This window comes from Bos mutus, chromosome 6 (assembly GCF_027580195.1).
Source record: "Bos mutus isolate GX-2022 chromosome 6, NWIPB_WYAK_1.1, whole genome shotgun sequence".
NCBI lineage: Eukaryota > Metazoa > Chordata > Mammalia > Artiodactyla > Bovidae > Bos > Bos mutus.
In genome coordinates, this window is record NC_091622.1 from 18,502,622 (window position 1) to 18,509,386 (window position 6,765).

General features: G+C 39.7%; 1 non-coding gene across 1 annotated transcript; it reads left to right on the plus strand.

The window, feature by feature from the left end:
* The first annotated feature begins 2,311 nt into the window (after nt 1-2,311).
* Nucleotides 2,312-2,383, plus strand: TRNAC-GCA (transfer RNA cysteine (anticodon GCA)). Its single transcript has one exon. It is a non-coding gene; the product is annotated as a tRNA-Cys (tRNA).
* Nucleotides 2,384-6,765: the final 4,382 nt, after the last annotated feature.

The following is a 6,765-nucleotide window of genomic DNA, read 5'->3' on the forward strand; positions in this document are numbered from 1 at the left end:
GATTAGAGAACAGAAACAGGTTTTGGGGGGAGTGGTCTGCGTGGGACAATAATGAGTTCAGTTTTGGAAATGTTGCTGGAGGAGACCACAAGTGAAATTATGGAACTGGGGATCAGGGACTCAAGCTATACTGAGATACAGATTAAGTGCTCAATATATTTTAGATGGCGGTTGAACTAAAGAGTGATCATTCATTCAGGTGTTGTGAACATGGGGAAAGGGAAGTGATGTAAGGTATAATCCTTTAAAGCCATTATTTAAAAAATGGGCTTAAGTAAATAAACCACAAGAAAACCAAGACAGAGAAGAGAACAAAGGTGACCCAAGCAAGAGCCATGAGTGCTGAGAGAGAAGAGTTCATTACAAAAAAAGGAAGTAACAAAGTTAGATGCCACAAAAAAGTCAAATAAGTTGAGAGAGAAAAATAGATCCATCTGGTTTTGTAATTAGAGGATCTGGGGTTTTGCTAGAGGACTTATCACTCAGCTTCATCAATTATCAATATACAGTCAATCTCATTTCTCTTTTCCCTCTTGTACTTTTATTATTTAGATGCAGATTTCAGATTTCAACATTAAAGTGTTTTTAGTATACATTATCAAGCAAATACTTTGCTAATGTACATTCAGAGGGCCTGTGTGAGGCATTCCAATGGTAGGAGTTATAACCCAAGTGGGAAGCAAGGAACTGGATTCTAAGAAAGCAGATTCTCCTTACAAGGAAAGGCAGGAGGCAGAAGAGGGAAGGTAGAAACAACAGGAGGATGTGCAGTCAGAGCAACAGGATACTGGGATTTGTTTTGCCCTCTTGACAGTTTGTAACCTAGGAAATACAAGAGCTTGTTGATGAACCACTGGAAAAAGTCAGGGGAAAGAGGTGGAGGGAAACGGAGCGACCAAAAACCAAGCAAACAACCAAAAGGTGCCCTTGCTAGTGTTTTTTTCCAGGATTTTAAAATTTGAGAAATTAAACATGAAGTCTAGATTTTCCTCTATTGTTATAAAAGTCCAAAGAACACTTGGTCTGTGTAATGAATGGGTTGCAGAAGAATTAGGACCAGCACACATTCCCTTGTTCACCACAAGCTTCACCACACCCTCCCTTGTCATATTAATTCACGTTTGTACATCCTTCTGCTAAAGAAGAGTATTTATTAAAAGGATTATAAACCTAATGATAGGATTTTGCCTATACAATAAAATACACATAAGTCCACAGGAAATAATCTTTAAAAGAATTTTAGGCAATTTACTGATGAGCAGATGAAAGCAATTCTGTAGCTCAAAGTCTACTCTGAGCTCCTCCACTTATTAAATGAAACCTTATCCAATAGGTGAGTGCAAGGACATTATAAAGGTGTGAGCTGCACTTGATGAGAGAAATCTCACCTGGACTATTGCAATAGAGCCTCAACCAAGTTCCTTGCTCAAACCCTCTTAAGATCTTTCCTCCACACAGCAATTTTACTCACAAACATTTTACAGACCTGGAGAACATAGCACAGAGAAGCTGAATAACTTACCTAATGCTGCTGCATCTGGGACCAGAATGGAGGCCTTATTTCTTCCAGCATTCTTCATGTTCCATTTTGCTTCTTCAAATGCTGCTTAATTTCTGAAAACTATCTGAAAAAATATCTGAAAAGATAATGTGATGTGTTGCTATACTTGCTTATAAAATTAAATGCCCCTTGCATTTCACTGTATAGGAATTAAAGCTCTGCTGTTGTAGAAACTCTACCTAAACATATACACACACCATCTTACTCTGCAGTGAATACACAATAATACTGTCCCTCCCATGACACATACTGAACAGGGATATGGGTGATTAGTCTTTAAAAAGATACTTACACTTCATGCACAGGAGAACTAAATTTAGCAGAAATTGAAAAATGTTTGAAAACAGTCTTCCACCATTTCTTATGTCTTGTGGATAATATTGCAATAAGATTACTTAGAAAATCTGTGTCTTATTTGGAAAAAGTATTTAAGGGTACCATGTAAATTTGGCCAAAGCCAGTTCTAGAAACTCTTTATTCCTCTCATCTTCTGGAATCTAACACATTTCACAATGGTCCGTAGATGTGTGCATTCTGATTTTAAAGTATAATGGAACTGGCAGGATGAGAGCGTTGTATTCAACAACCATTCATTAATAAAAGTTGTACTCTACCTTTGGATTACTAGGGAATGAATTGCATGATATTCTACTGTAAATAAACTGAGTGGCATTTATGAAAACATATGAATGTGATATGTAAAATAAATAAGTAACAGGATTTTAATTTAGACTGTGTGATAAAAAGGGTTCCCTGGTGGCTCAGATGGTAAAGCATCTGCCTGCAATGCGGGAGACCCAGGTTCGATTCCTGGGTTGGGAAGATCCCCTGGAGAAGGAAATGGCACCCCACTCCAGCACACTTGCCTGGAAAATCCCATGGTACCCTGATAGGCTACAGTCCATGGGGTCGCAAAGAGACATGACTGAGCGACTTCACTTTCACTTTCATGATAAAAAATTTAGTGTAATTTCCTGGAAGTATTGCTGGTAACCACAGCAGTTTAAGATATAATAATCTAGAAAGCAGTAGATACAGTCACCTTTTGACTGTGACAATGGAGGGCAGGAGTGTGTTATTTACTTAATAAATATACACTCAATTGCACCTACTCTGTGCCAGTGTTCAAAAAGCTTTATGAATATTCTATAATTGAATCCTCACAATGACCTGTGAAGTGCATGCACTACTATTATCTTTATTTTACAGATGAACAGACCAAGCTGTAGAGAGTAAGTAACTTGCCCCATCATACATCTGAAAAGTACCTCTCTCAGTTCAGCAAATAATATCATGTTTGACTCTGGACATATTTAGGTAACATGGAGGGGAAAGCAGTTTTTGAATGAGAAAATAGGGCAAAGAGAAGAGAAGAAGATTTGTAAATGAGAGACTCAAACGAAAACAGGAGCAAAATAAAGGACAATAAAGAAGAGATGAAGTGCTGAATAAAGACCCTATGCTGGAAGTGAACTCACAGATAGTTCAGCCTGTCAGTTTTCAGATCAGGTATTGTGGCTAAGAAACAGTAAGTGTTATCTTCAAACTTCCACAACAGTTGGACCAGAACTCTGAGAGATACTCTCATTTGTACCATCTTTGAGCCAGGCCTGCACTGAGCACTAGGGTAAAATCTAACCTAAGGATCCTCATCTATTAGGAAGTCACCATTAACATGAAAAGACCAATTTTTGAATCTTGAAAAACTGCTACACAAATAGTAACTATAGTGTGAGTACTAGCAGACCTCTGGACAAAAAGAAAGGATTAATAGTACCTGGAAAAGAGACAGAATATTCTATGGGATAATTAATTGACTGACTGTTAAGGAAAAATGTAAAGGACAAGAAAAAATTTGCCAACCAGAGAAGAGAGAAGTCCATTAAAGGCAAGAAGTGTAAAGGACAAGAAAATTTTGCCAAACAAAAAAGAGAGAAGGCCATTAAAGTCAAAAGACTTAGCCCATAAGACAGACTTGAGTTTTGAAGCAGCATGGTATGCCCATGAACGCCCTGCACATTAAGTGTATTTATTCAACTATGTTATACTTAATCAACATTTGTTGAGCGCCTACAATGTACCAGGCAACAGCAGCTCAAAGATGACTGATGAAAATGTTGTTCATCAAGTCACTGGGAATTCACAGTCTAATCTGGGAATCCAATTAGACTTCAGTTCAGTTCAGTTGCTCAGTTGTGTCCGACTCTTTACGACCCCATGAATCGCAGCAGGCCAGGCCTCCCTGTCCAACACCATCTCCCAGAGTTCACTCAAACTCACGTCCATTGAGTCAGCGATGCCATCCAGCCATCTCATCCTCTGTTGTCCTCTTTTCCTCCTACCCCCAATCCCTCCAAGCATCAGAGTCTTTTCCAATGAGTCAACTCTTCTCATAAGGTGGCCAAAGTACTGGAATTTCAGCTTTAGCATCATTCCTTCCAAAGAAATCCCAGGGCTGATCTCCTTCAGAATGGCCTGGTTGGATCTCCTTGCAGTCCAAGGGACTCTCAAGAGTCTTCTCCAACACCACAGTTCAAAAGCATCAATTCTTCAGGGCTCAGCTTTCTTCACAGTCCAACTCTCGCATCCATACATCACCACTGGAAAAACCATAGCCTTGACTAGATGGACCTTTGTTGGCAAAGTAATCTCTCTGCTTTTCAATATGCTATCTAGGTTGGTCATAACTTTCTTTCCAAGGAGTAAGTGTCTTTTAATTTCATGGCTGCAATCACCATCTGCAGTGATTTTGGAGCCCAAAAAAATAAAGCCTGACACTGTTTCCACTGTTTCCCCATCTATTTCCCATGAAGTGATGGGACCGGATGCCATGATCTTCGTTTTCTGAAAGTTGAGCTTTAAGCCAACTTTTCCATTCTCCTCTTTCACTTTCATCAAAAGGCTTTTTAGTTCCTCTTCACTTTCTGCCATAAGGGTGGTGTCATCTGCATATCTGAGGTTATTGATATTTCTCCCGGCAATCTTGATTCCAGCTTGTGCTTCCTCCACCCCAGCGTTTCTCATGATGTACTCTGCATATAAGTTAAATAAGCAGGGTGACAATAAGGGTAAGCAAATTAGGCTAAATGAGAAGTCTTAGTGTATTCTGGGGCTTCACATCTAACCAAGTGTTTCTATCTGGAGAGGACATGTTGATAAGAAAAGGTTTTGAGATGAAGCAACACTTGGTTTGAATCTTGAAAAATGGATAGGTTTTTAGCAAGAGTATAAGGGAATGAAAATCTGACATTAATAATATCTTGCTGCTGGTGTCAGAGGCTAACTTGGTAAGAAAGCAGTGTTGGTCACTGCCTTGTAACTGGCTTCTTCGTGGCATCTGGATGCAAATCAATTAGATGCTGAAGAGAAATACAAACCTCAAGCATAGCCTGTTGCCTCAAAAACAGTTCTAAGTGACATCAGATCACATGAGGTTGCAAATTCCTTTTAAAGCACTTTCCAGTTGGATGAATCACAAAATAAAATGACCATGGTTCTGGAAAATAAACAGAAATCCTTTTTTATTTTATTCTTTTACATTACACTGTTGGAAAAGCTCAAACAAGCAGTATAGTTTCCTAAACCACATGGGTCTCACCACAGACCCAGGCATCTTGGTGCTGGTGTCCAAACACTTGGATCAGGGGCTTTGCCTTCATCTCTTTGGGTGGCAACTGAGAAATGGTCCACGGAAAATAAGACGAACAGATGTGGAAAGAAACCAAACTGTGACCCTTAATTTTGCAGGTTGAAGAAACCAGATCATGCCAGACCCTTGCTACATGCACAGGAAAGAGGTTAATGGTGGGAACGCGTAGGGACAGTGCTGTGGTTTGCATAGATTAATACACTGGCTCAAAAGCAAACAGGTTGATGATTGGATCTGTAGTCAAGATCAGTCAGCTTCTAATGAGAATTAATTGAGTGCAGCAAAGGACACTCCTTAGCAATGTGCTAACCACCTGTTATTAGAACCTAACCAATCCTGGACATCACCAAAGTTGCCTTAAAAACCCAAATGATTCGTCAAATACAATGCATGTCTGAACATAATGAACCAGGCTGCACCAATAAATGTCCTGGGATCACAAGCATTTTTGAACCAAACATCACAAGGCAAGGAACAGAATACTGACAATACATAAGCCATAAAAAATGAAAATGAACAGAAGGAATAAACATTTTGAAACTCAGTTCATCTAGCTAATCAACCAGTGCCTAAAACCAGCAATTCTTCTGAAGCCTCTTTAAGAAGCCCACAAAGCACCCCGGCTGACACAGCACAGCTGGCACTCCTCTGCTGGATGGGACCCTAAAGACCAGACATAAATCGCTCAAAAAATTTTTTGAAAGGGGCAAGTCCAGTGGACAACAAACTAGACTCATCCTTGTGGAAGATTTACATTTTAAAGGGAAAACAATGAGACTGATAAGGTTTCTGCTGCTGCTGCTCTGTTGTGTCCAACTCTTTGCAACCACGTGGACTGTAGCCTGCCAGGCTTCTCTGTCTACTCGATTCTCCAGGCAAGCATACTGCAGTGGGATACCATGCCCTCCTCCAGGGGACCTTCCAACCCAAGGATGGAACCCAGGTCTCCCACATTGCAGGCAGATTCTTTACCATCTGAGCCACCAGGGAAACCCAAGAATACTGGAGTGGGTAGCCTATCCCTTTTCCAGAGGATCTTCCCAACCCAGGAATTGAACCAGGGTCTCCTGAATTGCAAGTGGATTCTTTACCAGCTGAGCTATCAGAAAAGCCTGATAAGGTCTCATATAAATAAAACTCTAGTCCTTTCATTGACCCCATGGGCTTTTCATAAGTGGTCTGTATTTTCAATGCAGTGTAACATCACCAAAGTGAGTGTCTGCTTTCTTGATCTTTGTTAGGTACGTTACAGATAGTGAGTGACAGATCATGTATGTAAGGCACATAATGTCAGATATACACAACAGCCCTTTATCCTAAAGTTAGGTGCAATATCTATGAACCATAATTAAATTTGCTTAAATTGAAATGATTAAGTCCTTGAGGATCTTTGCTTCCGATAGTTGTGGGTGTTTTGTTTTGGCTTTTTTTTTTTTTTGGACAGTGGATTTAAAATAATTAAAGATTTTTTTCAAAGCCCTGTAGCATAAATCTATTTGAACTATAACAGCTATGAGAAAGAGAAAGAAGAGGGGAGGGAGAGAAGGAGAAAATG